Source organism: Zeugodacus cucurbitae, chromosome 2 (assembly GCF_028554725.1).
Source record: "Zeugodacus cucurbitae isolate PBARC_wt_2022May chromosome 2, idZeuCucr1.2, whole genome shotgun sequence".
Classification (NCBI taxonomy): Eukaryota; Metazoa; Arthropoda; class Insecta; order Diptera; family Tephritidae; genus Zeugodacus; species Zeugodacus cucurbitae.
In genome coordinates, this window is record NC_071667.1 from 56071292 (window position 1) to 56097261 (window position 25970).

The 25970-nt window shown below is 37.0% G+C and overlaps 1 protein-coding gene across 1 annotated transcript in view; it reads right to left on the minus strand.

Moving 5' to 3' along the window:
• The window catches only part of LOC105209503 (uncharacterized), a 172360-nt gene extending 149682 nt beyond the window's left edge, over nucleotides 1–22678 (minus strand). Inside the window, exon 1 of the mRNA XM_054231189.1 lies at nucleotides 22662–22678. The gene's annotated coding sequence lies outside the window, so the exon portion shown is untranslated. The remainder of the gene's footprint in view (nucleotides 1–22661) is intronic.
• Between the last annotated feature and the right edge of the window lie 3292 nt (nucleotides 22679–25970).

Sequence of the window (25970 nt, forward strand, 5' to 3'; positions counted from 1 at the left end):
CAGCCAATTTGTGCGATACACTAGCCTACACACACACATACACCCATTAAAATAGATGTGACCTACCGCACACACAAGTGCCGGCACATAAAAGTTAATATGCAGTATGCATGTAGACACCGTAGATTCCGTCGCACAACAAGTCGTTTGCGGTCAGCTAAGTAAAGCTTGGTAATTTTTAACTATGCATATGTTGTAGCGGAGAATTGCCGGTGTTAACAGCGTAACAGGCAGTCGGTCGTACATGTGGTATGAGTAACATGTGGTGCGCTTTTAGGCGTTGCACCTAACCTGCACTTTGTGTTGGTACTGCATTCAGCTTTATAAAGTTTTAATAAATATCCAAAACGTGTTGGAATAGTAAATTGTGAAATCATATATACACACGTGTGTCATGCAAAGTGGAATTGCTTGAGTTTATAAATACTTTAGTGACCTGTGTCGGAACTTATGTGGCTCATATACTTGGTTGTTGAACTCTTTCGCAAGTTTTGCTTGCGTGAATCAACTAGTTTTTAAGCGTAAACATAATATTAAAAAAATGTAGAAATTGGTTTAATACTATTTAAATGAGCCTGATTTAAGGTGATATTATGTTGTCAAACTCCGCTCTTCTGCTCTCTATTCAACGCTTTATAAAAAGTGTTACAATGATCGCATTTAGTTCAAATATGCGCCGTTTCGTTCGATAATCTGTTTCCATCTAGACGACAACTTCATAAAACCCCCCTCGTAGAAGCCCCCCTCCTGATTTGCGAAGAACTCGGACAACCTCTTTTCACAAGCCTCTTTTGAGTTCAACTTTACACCACCAAGGGCATTTGCCCTGGACAGGAGCAGGTGGTAATCACTTGGCGCTATGTCCGGGCTATATGGTGGATGCGATAAAACCTCCCATCCGAGCTCCCGTAGCTTCTGACAAGTCATCAATGAAGTGTGTGGTCTGGCGTTGTCCTGGTGGAATACTACGTCCTTCCTGTTGGCCAATTCTGAACGCTTCTGGCCAATCGCCTGCTTCAAGCGGTCCAGATGTTCGCAGTAGATCGTAGAATAAGGCGTCTGGCCATATGGGAGCAGCTCATAGCTTCCAATCCCACCAAACACACAGCAAAACCTTCTTGGCTGTCAATCCCGGCTTGGTCACAGTTTGGGACAATTCACCGGCCTTCGACCACGATCGCTTTCGCTTGATATTGTCGTATGTGATCCATTTTTCGTCGTCAGTCACCATCCGCTTCAAAAATGTGTCGAGTTCGTTCCGTTTCAGCAGCATATCACAGGCGTTGATTCGGCCCAGAAGGTTTTTTTGTGTATACAGCCTTCCGCAGATGGTTTAAAATGGTTTGGTGACTAACTCCCATCTCCTGGGCGATGTCACGAGATGCCTCATACCGGTCTAACTCGATGTTTTCAATGATTTGATCAGGATTCGTCGTCGCAGGTCTTGCGCCGGCCGATTTATCCATGGCGTCGTTTTCACACGCTCTGAATGGTTGACAAGTCGGAAGGGACAACCAAATATATTATTAAAAAATTAATAAAGAAAAAATAAAAAAAATATCCATACACCTTGAGGCATTTAAATCTGATCTATACTGATCTACTGAAACACTTACTTAGTTGAAATTATTTTGAATCTGCTGTCATACTGTGTTACTGGGATTCGCTTTAATAATTTACATTTTCCACAGAAAAAACGTGAACCCACTTTAATCGCTGACAATCAAAGGGTAGAAAAACGGGCAGCTAAGCGCAGCTGTATGCCACCATCGTGTGTATGTATTGGTGGCGAAGATTTATGTGCACATTTTTAAGGTCACGTTTAAGGCAAAGCGGAATTGTGTGTAAAAGAATATACCGAAATCATTTTTAAGCGAATTTTTTGTAGCAATTCGCCACAGCTTTTTTTTGCTTTGTGCCAAAAGTGCACAAATGATGGTCGCTTGGGCACGCACAGCTGTTGGCTGCCAAGCAGTGCTTAGAATGGCGGCGTTGACTGACCGTCACACTATGTAACCACAAAACAAGTTCACGTTGAAAAGGAAAAATGCGCGAGCGCGCGCTAACAGCAAAATGTAAAATTTATTGAAGAAAGGCATACAAGCAACCAGCCAGCTACCAGAAAAAGAATACATGCAAAGCCGGTGTGCGCCATGTGTTGGCAGCATATAAAAATAAATAAAAAATTGCTGGCAAGAAAATTGTTACAATCTGTAGCTGTGGTTGACATGCCATTTAACATGGCGCGCTTGTGCGCTCACTCATCCTGACACTCCTTCAACTCAGCGCTCAGCCGGCACCGACGCGACACCACGCCGTCACTCACTCGAACACCCACTTAACCCACTGCCGCACACTTGCTTGCATGCGAGCTTTCACTCACAACCCGTTTGCTTACTCGACAAGGTACCAAATCCACAGAAAGTCGAAGACCAAGGAGGAGAAGTAGGAGGAATGAAAAACCCAAAATCGTTTTAAAAAATTCAAAGCCAACAAATCGCGCACTTCACCCTCCGTCACGCGCGTTGCAAGTGCAACTTAATTTCAATATAAATAAATCTTGTTCGTGCCGTTTAACTCTAAGTCGCTGAGTCGCCGCTCTGTCTCTCCATCTGGCAATGCCACCCAGCATGCCTTCAATCATGCTTTCGTTTTTCACTTGTTTCGTTGTTGTTGCTTCTGCTTGTTTCGCTGTTTCGCCATTTCGCCAGCGTCCATTTTTCATAGCGCTTGTTTCCTCGATCGCCCTACTTATAAAATTCCGTACTTTGTACCTTGTCTGTTAACAGCAAACAGCGCCGCGCTGCAGTTGGCCTGGTCGTTGCGATAACTTGTAGCCTTGTAGTTGTTACCTACTTCCAAACACAAGCTCATACACACACATACATGTACGTTGTTGCGTTGTGTCCTTTTGTTATGCAGCTTGTTTGACAATTACGCCTTTGGGATGAGCGCGCGCGCGCTGCTGTTCGCCAATCTAGGTGAGGAGTGTGCGCGGCGTGTGTGTGCGGAGCGCTGTTGGTTTTGCAGTTAGCCGGGGTCATGCCATGTTTGCAGGCAGCACTTTTCCGGTTGTTGCCGTTAGTTGGCTGGCCAGCGCTCAGTTTCCGTCCGTCGTTCACTACAATTTTCTTGCAGCGACGCTCATCGGTTTTGTCCTCTCGCGCTGGCTTTTGCTTTCAATGTCTGCCATTTTTTCGTTGCTACGAGTACTACATATGTAGTTCGGTATCAGCGATCAGGCGATTTTTTTTTTGCCAGCTCTCTGTAATACTGTGGCTGTCTCAATTTAAGCTACATATGTCCTGCTTAAACTGATATTTTTTATTGAGCAAGAGATTAAGGGAATACAGCAAACAAAATACAGTTGAGGCACAATCTTTCGTCTTGGGAGGGGGTTAATTGTCAGTTCTCTTAAATATTACTATTAAAGATATTTGATATTTTTATGGACTTCTATCTAAAATTTAAATGGAGAGGTTTTGAAAGCCAGCAAGCACGTAAGTGATGTAGTTAAGTACCTTTATGACCATTTAAATAAATATCTTCAAATCTTCTGCTTACTTTGGTTGAAGACTAGTTCATGGCATTAACACATCTTATGTGAAAATGTATCATCAGTTGTCAAGAACTCGTCACTCATCCGAACCTAATTGGAAAGTTGCTTGCTTTGAAAATTTTAAGACGACATGAGATACTGTGTGATGTGATCTGGAGCAACTGCTCTATTTAGAAAATCATGGTTGTGGTTGAGGAAGTAGCAAAAGGCGCGCTACCAGAAGGCTGCAGCGCAATTATTTATCCACACAAAGTATTAACCCATAAATTTGTTCCATTCAAATGAATCCAAAGCTGATGCATAAATCACTAGAAAATATGTCGAAAGAAATTTTCAACGAATAAACACGACTATGGATCAAGATGTCGATATCTAAGAAATTATAATTAAGAATGCTTTTTGTTTCCAAGACTTAAAAAAATATATACTACAACAAGTATGGAAAGGCTAAGTTCGGGTGCAGCCGAACATTTTATACTCTCGCAATTTATGGCTATATTTTTATTAAGATAACACACAATTTGACTCAGATATTCGGCAAATACATATATAGTATAAAGTCCATTGAATGTTGGAAACCCCGATTTTAACCATTTCTGGTACAGAGACACACTAAGATTTCCTCTGAATTAAATTAAGATATCTCAGAGATTTACCAACAAATTTGGTGAAAAATTACCCTAAACCACTGAGTTCTTCATATTCGATATCCGGGGCATTGAAAAGTTATAGTCCGATTTCAACAAATTTTTCACAAGTGATGTCACAGATCATGTACCCTATGGGCGCTAGAGTATTTGTGCAAAGTTTTATTTCGCTATCTTCATTGGTTCCTTATGTATATATTATAAAGTGAAGTAATAAGATGGAATTCAAAATATGGGACGTTGTCGTTGTTGTGAACCGATTTCAGCCATTTCCACACGTGTCATCAGGGTGTCAAGAAAATATTATGTACCGAATTTCATTGAAATTTGCCGAGTAGTTCCAGATATATGGTTTTTGACTCATAAGTGGACGATGGCACGCCCATTTTCCATTTTGTAAAAAAATCTGAGTGCAGCTTTTCTCTAATGAAAAACATTACTAAACAAAAAAACACTAAATTTTACGTTTAGTAATTTTCAACCTAACCTTTGTACCCTGATCACTTTGGTATATATTACTGTATATCTAAGTCGTTTAGTTTTAGTTTTATCACCAAGCCATCCATTTTAATAATTGTGTTATGAATGATGGTATTTTCCGTAACCGGAAACTTAGAGTCAACTATTTCTAGTGAGCAACATTGTTTCCAATGAAGGACTGTATTCTTTCACAGTTGATCCATTAAAGCAACACTTTCCACATGAGTCGAAGAAGAATCGCAAAAAGAAAATCCTGCCAGTGAAGCATAAACAAAAAATCATGATAATGCCTCCTGTAATCACATCTAGAGACAAAATTAATATATGTGCTACAGCAATGCGCTTGGGACCAAAGAAAACATTACTGTAGAAACTAACGGCCGAAATTCTTTCTTACTAAACTTTTACAGCAAAGAATCACCACATAACTAAATTTAGTAATGACTAAATGTAAGAATCCAAACGTAACTGAATATCTTCCATACAGATGACGAACTTGGTCAAAAACTGATTGCCAGTGTTCTAGATACCTTCCAAATAATGACTTCAGTTTAGTGTAAAAATAGGTAGAAGACTATTTAGACTACCTTGAAATTGATAAATGACGGATTAAGAATCCTCTCAAATAAATCTCAACATCTGTCTTCCTAAAGACTAACGCTTGAACAAAGTCAAATGTGCCGTGATAAAAGACTATAATGTGACTGATTCATTACAATATTTAAATAAATATTATACAACCTTAATCAGAGAAAATTCTCAACATTTTAAACATTAGCAAGTATAATCGAAAAAAACTGCGGCGTTCCTCAACTTAAAATTATGCATGCAAAGAGACAGAAGTAATCCACGGCATAATTTTCCTCTGCGATTCTCTTACAATCATCATATACAGATATGTGTTACACATACCACTTATGCATTTGAGGACATGTATAACTGTAAGCTAAAAGACAACGAGCACATCTTTCGACCAATGCGGCAGCTGTTAAGCCTACCGGTGGCACATTATTTATCAGCTCCAAAATTATTATGTTGAAAGTGAGCTCAAGCGGGGTTAAAGTGTGATATTTTATGGCTTTACGAGGCAACGTAAGGTAATACCGGCAGAAATGTATATAAAGGCGTAGGTCGGCTACTACTGCAACTAATTCACTATCTTTATTGGTGTTGTTGGGTCATTTGATAACGTTTTAGATGTAGATATTACTCACATATACATATATGAAAATTTTATTTCTGATTTTGACAAAGAAAAATTGAGAAAAATATGTACAAATCTCTTTATGGATATGTGTAAATGTTAGTAGCGGAAAAAATGTGTCATTCATTTTATCTTGGAAATATTTTAATTTAAAAATTTTGTAAATCCTTAAAAATTACACAGGTTATCAAAAGACCAAACAGATTGTTATTCATTAGATTAATTTTATAGTGGATTATATATGGATGATTATATGAAATAAATTTTAAAATATGATAAAAGCAGAATTAGCATATTCGAATAGAAAAAGTAAAAACACAAATTCAAATAATACTAAATTTCATAAATATGGAAAAAAGAAATCTAAAAATATCTGTTGAAGGTCTCAATATCTTCAATTGAGCCTTAAACAGAGTGCTATTACTCAGTTCTTCTCAGACTGTGTACTTTTAAGGTTCCCTGCACGGTTTTTAATGTAAGCAAAATAAATAACTGGTTAAAAGATTTCACCTTAGTAGTAAAATGTGGAAAGTATTACCGATAGACCAACAAAACTAAGAGCGATTGGATTGAATTTCCTTTGTCTTAATTAGCTCATTAATTGCCTTTTCAAATTTTATATAATATATAAAAAATTACAATTACCTGTTTTAAGAACGCTATTCTCACAGTTACAGAGAGATTACATCAAATGGATTATTAGAACCTAAAATTAATCAACAAATAAATATCAATACTTCTATCGTATCTATAGTATCTATCTATAAGAGTAAGAAGACGTCATCAAGGTAAACATATATAATATTTGCTATACAAATTTTACAGGTTCTCAGTTCTAAATTATAAAATTTTAATTGCCCAACCCTAGTAAAGGCTGGTGATAAAAAGCAATTTCTTTCTCAACAATTATAGCCTTTCCTCTCAAAAATGCTAGAACCATTTTCGCCGTTTCGTTCGATTATTTGTTTCCATCTAGACGGCAACTTCATAAAACCCCCCTCGTAGAAGCCCTCCTCTTTTTTTGCGAAGAACTCGGACAGCCACATTTCACAAGCCTCTATTGAGTTCAACTCTACAACCAACAAGGGCGTTGGTCATGGACAGGAACGGGTGGTAAACACTTGGCGATATGTCCGGGCTATATGGTGGATGCAATAAAATCTCCCTTCCGAGCTTCAGAACCTTCTGACCAGTCATCAACGAAGTGTGTGGTCTAGCGTTGTCCTGGTGGAACACTACACCCTTCCTATTGGTCAATTTTGGACGCTTCTGGTCGATCGCCTGCTTCAAGCGATCCAGTTGTTCGCAGTAGATGGTAGAATTAAGCGTCTGACCACATGGGAGTAGCTCATAGTGGATGATTCCCTTCCAATCCCACCAAACACACAACAAAACCTTCCTGGCCGTCAATCCCGGCTTGGTCCCTGTTTGGGACCATTCAACGGCCTTCTACCACGACCGTTTTCGCTTGATATTGTCGTATGTGATCCATTCTTCGTCGCCAGTCACCATCCGCTTCAAAAATGGGTCGAGTTCGTTCAGTTTCAGCAGCATATCGCAGGCGTTGATTCGGTCCAGAAGATTTTTTTGCGTCAAATCATGCGGCACCCAAACAGCAAGCATTTTTGTGTATCCAGCCTTCTGCAGCTGGTTTTTTAGGTTGTGTGACTAACTCCCATCTCCTGGGTGATGCCACATGACAATCTAACTCGAGATATTTTCCATGATTTGATCAGTATTCGTCGTCACAGTTTTTCCGCCGACTGGTTTATTCATATTGTCGTTTTCACCCGCTCTGAATCGTCGAAACCATTCCTCCGCAGTTCGAAGTGATAGAGTACCATCCCCCAAAACACCATTAATCTCACGGAACGTTTCTCTAGCGAATGTGCCTTTAACGAAGGAAAACTTCAAAATAGCGCGAATTTCGGCGTTGGTGAACTCCACATCTATAACTGTTGAACGCAGTATCCAAACTAATCATGCATAGCGTCGTTTTGTAGGTTATGTCAAGATCTTGCAATGATATATAGTATTGCCAGATATGAGCTCTGTAGCGCTTTATACATAGCCGCGAAATTCAAAAGACAAAATGGCGGAAGGGTGATATTTGACAAACTAATATAATTTAATCATAAAATAATGAAAATAGTTCAATGATTGATCAAATCTTTACAAAATTCGTTCTCAAACTTTATTAAAGTCATAAACTCGCTTTTGCGCAATTTAACACAAATTTTATGATTTAAAATGATGAAACCTCATTCCAAACGCAATCATTTTCATGCGCTCTACCGTTTCTTTGCAAATCTATGTTACAAACTAGCTTGAGCGCCAGCGCTTTCGCATTTTCGCCAAGTAAATCGTTATATTTCACGCAAAATTTACTTCGTGAAATGCGTTGAATGCATGTAAAATACTTTTTATTGGCGTAACTGTGCATTGAAAAGTGGGAAAATAAAATTATTTTATTTGTGCAAAGAAAATGAGCAGCGAAGATACTGTCTATATTTTATGGCGCCGTTATGTGTTGGTATATGCAAATCGTACTTTTTGATAGTAGTCAGTATAAATATGAGTATACTTTTGATAGGGTGGACCAAAATCACTTTTTTATACTCTCGCAACAAAAGTTGCTAAGAGAGTATTATAGTTTTGTTCACATAACGGTTGTTTGTAAGTCATAAAACTAAACGAGTTAGATATAGGGTTATATATATCAAAATGATCAGGGTGACGAGACGAGTCAAAATCCGAATGTCTGTCTGTCCGTCCGTCCGTCCGTACGTCTGTCCGTGCAACGGATAACTTGAGTAAAAATTGAGATATCTTAACGAAACTTGGAACACGTATTCCTTGGCACCCTGAGGAGGTTTCTTTCGAAAATCGGACCATTGCCACGCCCACAAAATGGCGAAAACCAAAAACCTATAAAGTGTCATAACTAAGCCATAAATAAAGTTATAAAAGTAAAATTTGGAATAAAGGATCGCACTAGGAAGGGGCATATTTGGATGTAATTTTTTTGGGGAAGTGGGCGTGGCCCCGCCCACAAATCGGTTATTTGTATGTATCTCGCAAACCAAGCTATATAAACCAAACATTCTGCGGTCGGTTCTCTTAAGTACCCCACCACACACCATGAAAATAGTTGAAATCGGATAATATCCACGCCCACCTCCCATACAAAGGTTAGGTTGAAAATTACTAAAAGTGGGTTAACTCACTAACGGAAAACGTCAGAAACACTAATAGAAGAAAGAAAGAAATAATAACAGAAGGAAGCTGCACTGAGATTTTTTTACAAAATGGGAAATGGGCGTGGCGTCGCCCACTTATGGGTCAAAAACCATATCTCAGGATCTACACGACAGATTTCAATGAAATTCGGTATATAATATTTTCTTGACACCCTGATGACATGTGTGGAAAATGGATGAAATCGGTTCACAACCACGACTACTTTCTTTATAACTCAATTTTGAATTCCATCTTATTCCTTCACTTTATAATATATACATAAGGAACCAATGAAGATAGCGAAATAAAATATTATAGAAATACAGTATATGATCTGTGGCATCACTTGTGAAAAATTTGTTGAAATCGGACTATAACTTTTCAATCCCCGGATATCGAATATGAAGAACTCAGTGCCCCATCGTAACTTTTCACCGAAAATTTCGGTAAATCTCTCAGGTATCTTAATTTAATGCAGAGGAAATATTTTTCTTCTAATAGTGTGTCTCTGTACCAGAAAAGGTTAAAATCAGGACATAACTTCCCTTATATATATTTATGCCGAATATATGGGTCAAATTGTGTGTTTTCTTAATAAAAATGTAGCAATAAATTGCGAGAGTATAAAATGTTCGGTTGCACCCGAACTTAGCCTCTCCTTACTTGTTAGAAAATAATTTTTGAAAGGACAAGTGCTAAAGTTGCACTAAAAAGCCAAGAGTTTTTCGTCTAAGCGTGAGTTCAGGCTCAGTATCAGAATAATTTTCAGAAGAAGTGCCAAATATTGTATTCCCTCAGTCTTGAGCTGCATAATTTTTTAAATTACTTTTTAAGCACCACCCTAGTATGCTGCACTCACAACCTTACGGCAAGCCAACCGCCCACACGATTTGCGCGTTGCACGTGTGAACATTAGGAACGACGTAATGACCGAGCAAGTCATGAGAATATTTCAGCTGTGATGTGCAAATGGAAATGAAAAATGCTAAGTGTTGGAGGAACTGAAGGCAAAAAGCCCAAAAAAGCAGGAAAGCAAGCAAGGCAAAGCAGTTGAAAGTGGCTGCGAATATGAATGCCTAAATTGAGTATCTAACATGAGAGTAGGTAAACTCTCTAGGCAAAAAGGCACACATTCAGAGATAGCGGCTAGAAAAATAAGTGCCAGCACACACACGCGTACAAACATTTGAGAAAGTGCTTGACTAACTGTGGACTGACGCGCCGGTGTGGCAGTTGGACTGCGCTGGTTGCCATCGCAAGCTTGGCTGGCTGGCTGATTGGCTGTATGCCCACAAGTTGGTCTCGGCCTCGCTCGTTTGCCCGTTAAGTGGTTGCGTAATGTAGGGAACACAAGTGCACACATATACAGGAGAAACGCATGAAAACAGCAGGCAATCAGTATATCACTGCACTTCATCACATCAGAGAATATTATTATGAGTGCAAGTGTGAGTGCGAGTGTGAGTATGAGTAGCGACATTGAGGTGGATAAATGTGCGAGCACTTCAACACAACAACTCAATGCCATTGCCGGTGCTTATGTGCAACTGCTGAGTGTATGTGTATGTGTGTGTGAGCGAGCAGGCACCATTTCAGCATACTTTATGCACATGAGGATTTACAATTTGGTTACGTTGCCTCACACAATCATACGCATGCTCTATAGACGGGACTATGGCGCTTACACCTTCCTTACACCCAACACCCTATCGCCCTTCGTTGGTCCGCTTGCATCACTTTAACTCACTTGTGGCTCTTCATTTTCCACTCGCTGCCATAATTCAAAAAAAAAAAAAGTGAGCGCACAAAATTACCCAACATCAGTCGGCAAGCCGCCGCCGTCCTTCAGCCGCTTCGCTTACCGAGGCGCCCAGCAAAGTAGTGGCGCAACAAGGATAACAAGTTGGCGTTCTCGCTTTTTTGCAGTTGTTTAAATTTATTTTGTTGTTCTTGCTATGATGAATGTGTTTGTTGTTGTTATTATTGCAATTGTTGTTGTTAAACACTTGAGCATACCCTTGGCGTGCATTTTAGCCGAGTTTCGCCGTGTTTTTTTTTTTTTTTTTGGTGTCCGTTGCTAATCTAGGTGCGCTCTTAAACGCTTTACGCGTTGCCAACTGCCCCTTTCACCACAGTCACTGCGCGGCTAGAGGACTAGAGGAAGCAGCGCTGCTATGGCAGTCGCGTCGCCAGTTCATTTGTCTGCTCAAGTGTGTAATGTCCTTTTGACGCACGCTATTTAACGGACATTTTCTTCACTTTCATGATTTCATTTCATCTTTTTTTTCGCGCTCACTTTTTACTATTTTCTTCACTGACGTGAAATTATGTAATCTAATGTTATGCTGCGACTTCACAAGAAATTGAATTGCCAAGTGTGCGACTTATTGCATAAACACTTTCGTAGTCGCGCAGCGAATGTGTCTGTGTCTGCGTGTCTGCTGGCGTAGACACCTCAAATGAAATAAAAGTTAATGTTTTTCTTTATTTCTTTTGGTTGCCAACAGTCTACAATAACAACACAGCTTTATTTTACATTTATTTCGCGCTATGCTTTTGGCCTCGTGCATGCTCGATGCGCGCGGTCTCTATGGATTCAACGAGCTGTGGTTATTTAGTACAAACAATTTAAAAGTGGAAATTTACACATTATTAACTCAGTGAAAACTCATTTTGGTAGCCTCTAAGCCTTCCTCCGCGCGGCTGATGGATTACTAAGTGACGATGTTTCATCTCATATATGCATCCTCGGGGTTTGAGCATGCTAGTGGTGAGTGGTGGATTTTAGATGCTGTAGCGGAGTTTTGACTTCACAAGAGATCGTTAAAAAGTTGTTTTGGTAAAATTTGAAGATTTCTGATTAAAAAAACCAGAGTTTTGAAAGCGGAGTTTACTTAATTAGGTAGAATGATATAATCGAGGAATTTTTCTTTTCTGGCAGGGTAGACAGTGTAGACAGAGATCAAAAATTAGGTCGAGTATTGGGAAATCTAATGGACTCCTAACCTAACTTAACCGTCGTTAGGGTTAGAATTCAATATCTTAAGGAAAATACTTTAAAGAATTGGCTATGCATCACAAATACCTACAGCATACCGATTTCTTGTGACCACAAAATATTGTATAACACCCAGTAGTACTCATTATAAGCTTCCTCATAATGAGCATTTTTCAACAAGCTGTGATCTACCGAATGTCTGGAATGGCTTCCAATCAGGTAATGAGGCAAATCAGATCAGTTGTAAGAATGAATATTTGTCGAAACTTTTGATTATAATCGTCTTTAAAAATATATAATAGATTTAATATGAAGATTAAAGATAGATTAGAATGAAGAAATAAGAATCTGACTTTGTCTAATCAATTAAATTATTTATTATACTATTCGACTTCAATGGTCTTTATTTATAAGCCAGAATTATATTAATGAGTAAAAAATATAATGTTCCTTTAACTCCATAACATTGACCCAATAATTCCCTAAACTATTTAATTTAAACTACAGCGTTTCTTGAATATCTACCTTAAACATGTATATTTATTTTGCTCTCTTCCTTCACTCAGATATGATATTATACAACAACTCCCGTATATTCGTAATAAAAAATATGTAGTCCACTCCTCGTTACTATGCGAAGCAGCTGCTGACAGTCTTAGTTATGTTATCGATGTCTAATCATAATGACAACAACTGCCGGTGTGACAATCAGATTTTCTCTGACACTATCATCAACACCGCACTCAGTGCCATTTCCGGTCAACTATTTGTTGAGCAACATACCAGTGTTCATACGTATGCATGTACATATATGAACCACAGCAATGTGAGCATATTTCTTGGATTGTTCACATACTAGCAGGGAATATTTGGAATGCACTGAACAAAATGGGGGACAATAAAGGAAAAGTGAGGTGGCAGTAGAAACGTGGAAAATAGAATAGTAAGGGGAATCAGACAGAGTTGATGTTGTGGGGAATGATTAGTACCTATGTACATATGAGTATGTGACGTCAAACTAATAATTTTCTGTTGAAAATATTTTTTATAGCAATTATCTAACATCACTTCTTATCTCTTTTACACCTACATATTTGTTAAATTAATAGAAATTGCTGAGTCAGTGAGTATAGAATTAATAAAAAATATAGCAAAAAGTTGAGTTTATGGGTTGTATTGGCATTAAACACCAACATTGGTAAACCCGAAGAATCACATACAAAAAATTTCCTTAAACTCACTACAAGTAAGGAGTTTATTTAGACGAGTTTAACGTTTATTTTGATGTCTAACGCCAACATTCGTAAAATAGACGTTTAACTCGCAAACCATTTTCATTACTCGCCGTAATTATGGGGTTTATTTCGAATTTAGAGAATAGGCCACTGATTTATGAATAAACTTTGGATCACACTTTAAGAATTTGTTTGACTATCAGTAGTACTTTTTGAGAGCTTTGACATAAACATGAGTTTAATGGTTGTTTCAGTGCTTAACGTCAACATTCATAAACTCGTTAACTCGCCGTAATTATGAAGTTTATTTACACTAATTTTTTAACACATTTAGATCACACTTTAAGAACTGCTTCATAAGCGCTTCCCATAAACACGAGTTTAAGGGTTATTTTGGTATTAATGCCAGCAGTCATACACTCGAAATTTACCATACAAACAATTTCGTATAACTCGCCTTAAATTTGACGCATTTTTAGTATGTTATCTAAAGAACAACGTGTTAAACATTCAGTTTCATAAATATTGCAACAAAATGTATCGCAGAAAATTATCAGTTTCCGCATTTACTATTATAACAATTTACAGAATCGCATGCAAGAAATAAGCAAAACGCCCATACAAGTCGGGTAACTGCATATATTTGCATACAATCACAGTTATTTGAGATGCGATGTATATATGGGGTGCCACAGAGCATCTCCGGCTTGGTCATCATTTGTGGTGTTTCTGCTTCATCGATTCCAAGCGACCGTTGAGATGCTCATATACATATAGCACATTTACATATAAACTTATAATATATATGTGTATATATGTATGTGCGGATGTGTATTTATGTGGCCGTGGCGTTTGTGGCAACGTAATAATCGTGCACATGTTGCGCCACATTATTTTTGATTTGTGTGTGGGAGCTGTTTATGCTAACGAGCGATCATATATAAAACAGTATGTGATGTGAATTCGTTGCTATTTGTGGGTATGTTTGTTTGAGAGCTAAGAAATATTGTTTGTCTTCGCTTTGGTATTAACTATTTCGTTTGATGGGTTGTTGGGATTATGTTAATAAGTTAATTAATATCAGCACGAGTTTAGCTGTATGCACACCCAGGAGAACAGAAAAAAATAATTTATTATTTTTGGGAAATATTACATAATTTTTCGTTTGAAAAAATTTAATTTTTCAAATGTTAACTTTTCAAAAAAAAAAAGAAAAATTTAACTTTAAGTTTTGAAAATTACAACTATTAAATAAATTAATTTTGAATATTATTATTTTAAGAAATATTTGTTACACACATTTTTAAACACATTTTAATTTGTTTTAGACAAATATTATTATTTTTTTACTATTTATTCAATATCTTCAGCAATATATTGATTTCCAACTAAATTAGCAAAATATTTCAGCATTTATTTTGTGTTTGTTTAATTTCCTACAGGGTGTCATGACTTGCTTCCACTAGTATTCACATAATTCTTGCTCATAATCATAAATCTTGCGTTTCGTCAGCCTGTTGCTTGGTTGGCTATCTTATGTAAATGCCGACAGCGTTCATAAAAGCCAATAACTGCTGGCGAAGCACAACATTCAAATGCTTTTACTATAAGTATGTTCGCCATTTTGTTTCCTTATAGTATAGTACGTAACGTTGGCACTGTCTTTAGGCGATGCGTGCCAATGTCATTGAGTGTTGAAAAAGAAGAATTAATGCGAAGATTTTCTTAAAAAAATTATTAAGGCTTAAAGGACTCCTAATTTTTTTTGCAAACATATGCTGGATTGTTTGAGAAATGTAACCTAATTTTTTATTGAGGAGTTACAATTGTGGATGTTAGATTTTTAGTTCTATATGGCCAACAGATAACATTTTTTTAAGTAATAGAAGAATCCAAACTGGTATCCAAACTGCTCCATACAATCGGGGGTAGTATTCGAAATAATGTTCATGAGGATCCTGAACAGAAGGGTTTTAAAATTCACTCATTCAGAGGTTTGTGACTTTCCATTGGTTCTCTAGAAAGGCAAACTTTATATCTGCCGCAGAAATAGGATACCTTATCGATTGTTATACTCATTCATCCCTCACATGAGACTACAGTTTAATATATTCTAGATGTTTATGGACCAACCCTGTTTTATAGACCGCCTTTTCTGAATTTCTCAGACTTTAAAAGGCAACTTAATACAAAATACCTTATCGATCAAGTAAGTCCGTTGACAGTTACAAAGAATTGAGAATATAGATTACGACGACCTCTTGGAAACGAAAGCGACAAAACCGAAGGGGTCAAACCTAAAGACCGAAACCCAAAGTGTGACAAGAAGTAAGCCTTCAAGTGATTTTAAGGGGCTATACAAGTGTAACCCATGGTAATTTGGCGATTTTCGTGAATTTTTTTTTAAGAAAGTACTCGATCGAATGTTACAAAGTTTTCTGGACATAATAAGGTATATTTTAAGATTGTTCTGAAAAAAGTGTAGTTCCTTAGATAAAAAATGGCCATTTTTTAATGTTTAATTCAACCAATAAAAAGATCGTAGGTCATTATATAGTAGATATATTCAAGAATACTCAATCTCAATTTGAAGTCGATCGGTAAATTTGTCGTTGAGTTATAATGTCAGCAATTTTGAAAATCGATTTTCTGAAAGTGTTACATTAATATGGCCCCTTAATATAGTCCCTAATACAATCGTTCTGATAGTCTAAGAAGAAACGAGCCACGTCTCTTATACGTCGAATGTAACGTGGTAAATTTTGAATGCTAGATAAGAGGTTAAGATTATGTTTCTGCGAGGTAGGCTTGAGACCGATGATAGTGAGATGCATAAAGCTATATACTTAGAAAACATCGACTTTAAGACATGCCAACCAATACGACTTACAGAACGCCCATTTGCTTTTCAAATAAATATAATAGAGCCGCCGAAATAAGGAGACTTCTTCTTGAAACTTAGTTTGGTTGCTAAACTCTATAATTAAACACCGCTCGACTACAACTCTTGCATATAATCTTATTACGTATTTCCCCTGTTGCATATATTTAACTAGGTAATCATTGTTGTTCGTCGAATCCCTTGTTTGTGTCTTCGATCCTTAATATTTCAACATTTCGCCGGTTAAGCGTCTAATTAATTATTGAGATTATACTTAATGTATTTCGCTTTGCGGCTTATTGACTTGTTTAGCTCAAAGACTAATTATCTCGCATACTCTCTCACTCTTCGGCTGTCTTGATTGATTTAATCATCGATTCGTGCGCTCTAAGGCTATTATACACAGACATGCATATATAATGCTGTATTGATATATATCTCTATATACTGCTTCACCATGGCAGCTAAAATGGGCGCGGCGTCGAAATTAATGCTGTTTGTCTTTGAAATTTATTGCTTTCGACTTTATCGACGCTGCGTCTGCTTACTTCGCTTCTCTGCTTTGCGCGTTCTCAATTAATTATTTTACGCGCAACAAAAATCTGTTTGAAAAATATTTTATTTTTATCGTCAAATAAGGAAAGAAAATCAAATAAAAATGCGTACAGTTTTTGCAAAAGTTAAGGAAAGCATGGAAAGAAGTAATAACAACAACAAGAACAACAAAAGTGTGGCACATGCAACCGTCTGCGCATAAACAAATTAACTTCGCTGTTGACTTCATCTCAACTCAGCGCTAAATGTTTTCATTAGCTTTTGTGTGGACTTTGTAGATATATGTATGTATGTGTTTGAGGGTGTCCGAGTCGCATAAGTATCTTAGCGACAACTCCAAACAGGCACTGCACTTATTTTATTTAGTTGTTGCATTGTCTCATCTGCTGCCATTTGCTGCTCGTCAACTTCTAATTATAATTGCCAGAAGTGCACTTGCTGGCAACAACAACAATAGTCATAGCAGCAGCAGCACTTAATTTGACGCTGAACTTTTCGACTTTTTCGCATTCACCGCCACTACTATGCCTTTTGACTTTGAGAGCCCTTTCTTGCCACACTTCATCTTTCGCCTGTCGCACTTTAGTTGTCGTGGCAACACTACTTCGCTATAATCACCAACTAAGCGTCTACTAACTAATGTAGCCGAAGTTGCAACTACAAGTTGTTGTTGTTGCGAGTACAGGTTTGACTTGTCACTTTGTTCATGGCGACATTTCGACATCTTCGGCACACCTATTACTTTGGTTTCTAAAAACAAGTGTTTGCTGTTGTTGTCGTTACTCTCACTTTACTTGACGCTTTCTTTGGCAATCTTTCGCGAATCGCGCTTTGTGGTCGCGCAGTCAAGGTGCTGATTGCTCATAATTATGCGAAAGAAAATTGCAAATTGCACAGCGGAAGTTGCCACTTTGTTGCAGGTGCAGTTGTGCGCAAAAAAAAACTGGTAGAATAGAAATTAAAAATTAAATAAAAGGGAGGCAAAAAGGAAGTCAAAGCAGCCACGGAGTTGCACAGCACAGTTAATGGCTGAGCCGTGCGCAGTGCTGTATTACACACAGGCGCTAATTAGGCGAAGAAGTTGCTATTTGGCGCGGGAGTTTTTTCATTTTGAAAGCTACTAATTGCTACAAATTGCCAATTATGAATAGTGTGGAATGTGCGAAAAATATTATATGAACAAAAGCACTGTGGCATAGTTGTGAAGAAGCAGAAGGAGAAGTTTTTTGTTTTGTTGACAGCATTTTGTCAAAGGCTTTGACTTTATTATGCTTTTGTTTGGCTTTCGGTCTTTGTCCTTTTTGTGAGTAAAATATTGGAAAGTATTTTTGCAAGTTTTTCTAATGATGTCCATGAAAAGAAATAATATATTCTGATTTGAAATAACATATTTTGAATGTGTCAACTATATCATTTTGAGTGACTTAAGCACTGCCTAACAGACTCTGGCTACTAGGCTTGTACCCGGCCGCCGCTATTGTTGTTGTTTTCCTGGAGTTAGGGTTAGCTCCAACTCCAGTAATAGCCTTTGCCTATAGACCAAGCTTATCGTCTGTCGTTGCAATATCTATTCTAAAGATCGTTGTGAAGGCTGCCCTCTTTTCGGAGCAATTAGTACCTTCCGGATTGAATAAGACCAGGTCTCCTCTCCCGTTTTTTTGCTCCAATTTACAAAATGGATCTACTAATTTAGGGGAGATAAGCAATAAGGATACGTCAAGAATACGTAAACGCTATTCGAGACCCCAGCGAGGCTGATTGGCTTGATCCAGCTATTTATTATTCCCGTAAACATTGTAAGGGTTCAGCTTTGAATGTTGTGCTATTGAAGAGCAACGAACACCCAAGGATAGAATCAAACCTTGGTGAGAGACCTTCCGACTGCAACATGGGCGTCTGTTCATGCCTCAATTGCAACACTGTGGTATCGATTATCAGTCAGCACCCTCGGGAAGGGCTCTGCGGGAGAGTTTTCTCAAGATCTGGACAAAGCAATCAACTAAACATGGTTCAAAGAGAACATGACTTTAATTAAACTCTAAACTCTATGCAATTGGAGCGATCATGTAGTAGCTAAAGCTAGGCGAGGACATTAACTTCTGAATTAAAATGAAATACGGACTTCTGAAATTAAAATGGCAGGACATATGACCTGAATACAGTTCATAATATTTGTTGTTGATCTGGTAGAAATAGCTTTTCTCATACGCGGACATACAAAACTAGATCGCTAAGTTCTTTGTCTCTAAAAAAATTTAATACGGCTGAAGTTTTTCTACAGTTAATATACTACAGTTTAAAAGGTTCGTAAAAATAAAGCTCAGTATCATGAATTTACAAGCGATTTATTCAATACTTATTTGTTGTTCAACCGTTTATTTAAAACTGCACTTCACTTTAATGGAGAACATAACGGAAAATCTCTGTTATTGAAATGTTTAATACGCTCGAATCCGAATACAATTTTGTATCCATCAAATTATACATTTTCCAGCGCTGTCAAGTGCAATATCACGTGCGGCAAATGCAACGGCACAGAACTGTCAGTCAATTGTCAATATAACATTTTAGCGACATAACGGCCTAACGAGCACTGTACGCTATGCTACAATGGCCGCTGCTGCCAATATCAATTAAGGCCTATAAGCGAGTATTTGCTATATAGTTCAGTTATAGCGCTGAATATGAATTTTTTGTGTACAGCAGAACGAGTACTGGTCGTACAGAACCAAATAGCTTTTATGGATGTAAATATCAACAACGACTTTTGTTAATTTTTTTCACCTGTTTATTTCAACGGCAATATAGTGTTTGACACTGTTGCAGTGATTTTCCATTAGCCACAGCGACGTTGCGCTTTCCATCTGAACTTACTGTCAGCCAATAATAGCGTTTACCCCTTTTTGTCTGTAGTGGTTAATTTTCCTCAGCATTTAGCAGAAAAAAAGCTATTAGCTGTGGCTGACGCTGCGGCGGCGGTTGCTATGCTCTTGGTTGAATGAAGAAACTTCGCTGGAAACGTTTAATTAGTAATTTTGCACTTGAAAAATAAAATTGTTCTTTTTGTGTGATTTGAAAAATAACGGTATCCCAGAGGTGGCGCTGCGGCCGCAGTATATCTTAAAACTTTATTTTCCATCGGAATATGTTCAGGAACCAATGATGATAGCGGAAGAATCTGTGGCATCACTTGTGAAAAAATTGTCGAGATCGGATTATAACTTTTCAATGCCCCGGATATCGAAGAACTCAGTGCCTTAGGGTAATTTTTCACTGAAAATATCGGTAAATATTTTAGATATTGTAATGTAATTCAGAGGGAATCTTTTTCCTATAATTGTGTGTCTCTGTACCAAAAATTGTAAAAATCGGGTCTTCCCCTAGCTCCCATATACCTTATATTAGGATTATCAAACTTTCGGTGATATGTGATATATCTTAGAACCAATAACCGAATGAAATCTTTCTAGATATATGTAGATAATTAATTTTCTGTAATTTTTCTTTAAAAATGTAGGGAACCCCGAAATAGATCAACGTATATATTCGACTACAGAAAATTGTCTATGCTTAGGCTTCACATGAAATCGAGACACTTGAAAAAGTAGCAAGATATAACCATATTAGCAGGTGAGTTAGAAGAACTGTAAATTAGAACGCCATCCTTTATAAACTTTTTAATCTAGAGACGGCAGAGGATAACAGTTTCCACTGGTGAATGTGGTTAACTCAGAACTGCAGGCAACTGATGTGGGCTTGGTAATTAAATTATTTTATAATTTATATTGACGTTTACAGACCCAATAATGGAGAATAGATTCGTTAGATTGCTAATCAAGTCACATTTTTCTATATACATACATATATAACGATTGTGGTTGCTAAACAACTGGTTTATAAAACACACAAGGGAGTAAGATGAATTTTATATATAGAATATATGATCTAGAAAGGAATCTAACAGCTTCTGACTTTTTAGCAAATTTTATATAAAAAATTAGCACATCATGTTGCCTAAATTTGTAAGATTAATCTAAATTCTATTTAGACCACTAATACAAAATTTCTCACAGTGCAATTACCTCAGTTCTGCCGGACACCTTAATTCATCAACACGAAATTTCTTACACTACAAAAACAAGAAAAACACAACCATTGCACTTGCATATGAGAGTCAGCACGAGTATATACATACATATGTACATACAATCACAGTTACTCGCATTTCTAAGTAAACGAGTTCAAGCAATATTGCATTTGGAAAAATTGGTAAACCCAACCAGCAACAGAAGCCAGTGGAATAAAAAGAAATAACCAACAACATTGGCAAAAACAATTCAATTGTGGCATAGTGAAGAGAAGGCGCCGCATTTTGTTAGCAGCAGTAGCGGCAGCAACGGAGTATAGGAAATTGTTTGTGGCATATTTGGTAAGGCGCAAAGCAGCAAAGTAAAATACTCGAGCAATGTGGCATTGTGTGTGGTGAGGTAGTTAAATTGAAAAAGTTTGATATTTGTTTGCGGAGTGGTGTGGTATGGTAGTGTGTGCATGAAGTGGAGTAACAAATGCGGTTCAAAAAAGCTAAATTGAAAAATGCATTCAAAATAGTCATTTGAAGCGTTGTACTACTGGGCTACAATGAAGTCGAGGGTTTGGGAAATAATTTAGAAACAAATTTGGAATTTAAATTGAAAGACATCTTGTGAATGAAAATTTCTTTGAGAATAAAAATAAAATAATAATAATTTTTAAAAATATATTTTTATGGATTTTCGCTTAACAAATTTTGTATAAATTAAGCGATGTTCTTCAAGCAGTTTTCAGCGTAGTTAGAAATTTAAAAATCTCACAACAATATTTTCGAATTATTTTTAAAGAATATTACTTTACACTTTTGTTCGTTAAATTTTGAAATTGTGTTGCAAGTTGCAAGTTTTAGCGCTTCTCGCTTTTACTACTGCCAAATTTCCACAAAATAAATGCAAGAATTAATTAGTAACTTCGTAAGTTCTGCTGCAGTTTTCTATATAATTATGTACAAGATTAAATTATTGCATCTCAATATGTTGCACGCACACACACACAAACACAGAGAAGCATAAAATGCATACACTGCGCTCTCGCAAAAATGTTACTCATACGCCCACGCCATAAAAGGCATACATAGCAGCATAGGTAGGTTTGTAAACACATAGCACAGCATACCGTAATGGAGGCATTAAAAATTCCGGCACAATATAAGTTCTATGCAATATTTTGAAAGTTTTCCCTGAAAATGACTACGGAATGCATCTGTTGACGCAGCTGTTGCAGCCGCACCGCCGTTACTCGAAGCGGCACTTATACAGTGTTTGCCAGCACCGAATATCTATTACATTTGATAATGCTTTAAAGTATGCGCACAAACACACGCATGTATATATGTAAAATTGTAAAGCATAGCATCTTCTTTATATGAAATTTGCAATAATTATTTTGGCTCTACATCTCCATCTACATCTACTTATACTTATACAGCCTGTAGTGCAAATGTATGCAGCAGGTGAGGCAACGCCAGTAGCTGGAGTAGCATATAATAGCTTTTGTTGTTCAACAACTTCGCAGGCCTGCTATGAATAGTTTTCCAAGGAAACTTCCATAATAGCATTTTGTTTTAAACTATTTACGAAGGGTTTAAAATTACGTAAATTTTATGGCATTAATTTTTTTGGAATTTCACATGGAAATCTTGCAAAGATTTTGTGCCAAAAAAAGGATAAATATTCATAATTAAATAATTAGTAATCAATTTATATTCATTACAATAGCAAAAAATTATGGAAATTTGGAAAAAAAGAAATAATAAATATCAAATTAGCTTACCACATCTCAAATTGTGTTCTTAGCTTGTTATAAAGTATATTTTGTCATGTCCGGTCATTTTGAAAATAAAAAAAATTCTAAGTGCTGAAGAATGATGACAGAAAGTAAACCACTTCCACACAGAAGTACCTCTTATCTTCTTTATATCGTCTTTATTTTTATGTTAATATGTTCTCTGTCACTTAAATCAATGCTCCAAACCTGAAAATGTGTAAAAAATAATTCCATATTAATGTTAGCTAAATATAAGTACAACTAATATACTTTCACTCGAGTGATTTCAAAAATAGTCACAATGATTAATAATGAATACGTCAACGATCAATACACACAAATAAAAATAAGTAAGGGAAGGGTAAGTTCGGGTGCAACCGAACTTTTTATACTCTCGCAATTTATTGATATAGTTTTATTAAGATAACCCACACTGAACCGAATTTACTTATATTCGGTATAAAGTCCAATAGAATAACGAAAATCAACCAATCAATATTAACCGATTTATAAGGTATTAAGCCCTATAATTAGGTATATGGGAGCTAGGAGAAGTTACGACCCGATTTTAACCATTTTTGGTACAGAGACACACTGTTAGAAGAAAAAGATTCCCTCTGAATTAATTTAAGATATCTGAGAGATTTACCAATATTTTTGGATAAAAATTATCCTAGGGGGCTGAGTTCATCATGTTCGATATCCGGGGCCTTGACAAGTTATAGTCCGATTTCGAAAATTTTTCCACAAGTGATGCCACAGATCATAAAGTAGTTGTGTAAAGCTTTATTCTGCTATCTTCATTGGTTCCTAATGTATACATTATAAAGTGCAGGAATCAGATGGAATTCAAAATTGAGTTACATGGGAAGTAGTCGTGGATGTGAACCGATTTCATCAGGGTGTGAAGAAAATATTATATATTTATATTATTATAAATTTCCTTGAAACCGGTCGAGTAGTTTTTGAGATATAATTTTTGACCCATAAGTGGGCAACGACGCCCATTTTCCATTTTTGTTTTAATCTGAGTGCAGATTGCTTCTGCCATTTCTTCTGTAAAATTTAGTGTTTCTGGTGTTTTTCGTTTTCTTTAACGCACTTTTAGTAATGTTCAACCTAACCTTTGTATGGGAGGTGAGCGTGGTTTTTATTCGATTTCAGCTATTTTCATGGTGTGTGGTGAGGTACGTAAGAGAACCGACTGCAGTTTGGTTTATATAGCTTTATTGGTTTGCGAGATATTCACAGAAAACGTATTTAGGGCGGGGTCACACCCACTAAAAAAAAATTACATTCGAATATATCCCTGCCTAGTGCGATCCATTGAACCAAATTTTATAACTTTATTTACGGCTTAGTTATGACACTTAGTGCGACAGATGGACGGGCGGCCAAATGGACGGATGGACGGACAGACAGACATCCGGATTTCAACTCGTCTCGTCACCCTGATCACTTTGGTATATGTGACTCCATATCTAACTCGTTTAGTTTTGTGACTAACACCGTAATGTGAACAAAACTGTAATACTCTCTTAGCAACATGTGTTGCGAGAGTATAAAAAAAAAAAAAAAATAACAAAACTGCATTTAACTTAAAGTATACATTCCTATTTGCTGTATAATTATTACACTAAAATGTACTTTTACCGCCACTCCGAAGTATGAAAATAAAATGTTACTCATACGCCACGGCCGAAAATCCAAGCGTACATATGTATAACGATATTGTATGAATGTGTTTGTGTGCACACAATCAGTGAAATGAAATTAGCTGATTTGTTGGTCATTAAATTATTTGAGCATATTTGTTAGCCATTTGCACTTAATAATAAATAGCCTGCGGTTGGTGTCCAAATGGTATTATCTGCTACATAATATTTACAAGGCCACATGTTGTGGCAGCGGCGCGCCTGATTAAATTCGTCTATAATCGATACACGTATTATGGCTGATAAATACCTACGTCACATACGCTGGCGCAGCTGCTATGGCTAGAAATATTATTTGTTGGCCATTCAGTTCGGGAGTAATAATTTTCGAAATCTAATTTTGTGGATACGTTCATAAGCGTTTGTATAGAAGGATAAGCGAAAGAGTGTGGCATTGTTTTGTCAAGCGATAATTGTAATGGCATATAAAGGTATTTATAGGGGTACGTGTGATTTCTGCATACAAAATAATATTTTTTATTAGCACAGGTAATAAAAGGATCACCAGAAAATATTCGGAATTCTGTTAGCATATTTTTCACAAGCCCAAAACTGAAATTATATATTAATTATACTCTCGCAACAAACTTGCTAAAGAGAGTATTATAGTTTTGTTCACATAACGGTTGTTTGTAACACCCAAAACTAAACGAGTTAGATATAGGGTTATATATGTCAAAGTGATCAGGGTGAAGAGTGGAGTTCAAATCCGAATGTCTGTCTGTCCGTCCGTCAGTCCGTCTATGAAACTTGGCACACTTATTTCTTGGCACCATAGGAAGGCAAAATCGGACCACTGTCGCACCCACAAAATGGCGAAAACCGAAAACACATAAAGTGCCATAACTAAGCCATAAATAAAGCTATGGAAAAAAATTTGGTATGAAGGATCGCACTATGAAAGGGTATATTTGGATGTAATTTTGTTGGGGAAGGGGGCGAGGCCCCGCCCCCAAATAGGTTTTTTGTACATATCTCGCAAACCAATAAAGCTATATAAACCAAACTTTCTGCAGCCGTTGTTTTTAGCCACTTCTTAATACAGTCCAAAAACGAAAGAAATCAGATAATAACCACGCCCACCTCCCATACAAAAGTTAGGTTTAAAATTACTCAAAGTGGGTTAACTCACTAACGAAAAACGTTAGAAACACTAAATCTCACATAAGAAATGGCAGATGGAAGCTGCACTCAGATTTTTTTACAAACTGGAAAATGGGCGTGGCGTCGCCCACTTATGGGTCAAAAGCCATATCTCAGGAACTACTCGACCGATTTCAATGAAACTTGGTTTGCAATAGTTTCCTTACATCCCAATGATATGTTGTGAAAATAGGCTAAATCGCTTCACGACCACGCCTACTCCCTCTATACCAGAACTTTGAAGACGATCTGAATTGTTTACTTTACAATATATAAAGTAAGCACTAGTGAAGATATCGGTGCAGAACTTTGCACAAATACTATGTTTATAGTGTGGCAGCCCCATTCTAAAAATCGTCAAAATTGAACCATAGGTTTTTAAGGCCCCATATATAGAAAACGAGGACCTCGGTGCTTCTAACTTAATATTATGGTTTCCAACTTTCAATAGACTTTA